Consider the following 702-nt stretch of genomic DNA (forward strand, 5'->3'; position numbering starts at 1 on the left):
CAAAAAACAAAAGGAAATAAATAATGCAGAAAACAAAACAAAAAAACTAGAAAAAAATAGGGCTCACCCATATAATATTTGATACGACTAACTAAAATTACCAAAATGAGTATAATGATAAAACTCAGTAATATTAAATAGCAGGAAAAAGATTGACTCAAAAACAATTTTTATAGTAAAGTTATTCATAAACTAGTGATTCACACAAATTTAAAAAAAATCAAATTTAAACTATTCAAATTTTAAAACTAATGGCACTAACAGAAAGTTTATAATTTTTGTGACCTAAAATAAAAAAGAAATCACTACAAAACTATAAGTATTTAGTTCTAAGTAGAAACAAAAAAACAAAAAAACAAAAAAATGCCACCTACTGGGCCCCCACGGCCTGAACACGACTAGAAACCCTACCATGGGCCAGGATTCAGGCCCGCGGGAGGCCCAGTAGGCCCACAGACACAGATTGCAGTGTTAGGCCCAAAAGCCTGCTTTAGAGAGGAGCTCGAGAGGGAAGGCGCACCGCACCTTATAAACCGGTGCGCCTCCCTCTCAACTAGCGAGGTGGGACTAAATATTTGGGTTCGGGGCAGCACAGGCCTTTGGTCCCGGTTGTTGGCACCAACCGGGACTAAATGGGGGCATTGGTCCCGGTTGGTGCTGCGACCCGGGACTAATGCCCCCCTTTAGTCCCGGTTGGTGCCA

Source organism: Triticum aestivum, chromosome 7A, assembly GCF_018294505.1.
Source record: "Triticum aestivum cultivar Chinese Spring chromosome 7A, IWGSC CS RefSeq v2.1, whole genome shotgun sequence".
NCBI lineage: Eukaryota > Viridiplantae > Streptophyta > Magnoliopsida > Poales > Poaceae > Triticum > Triticum aestivum.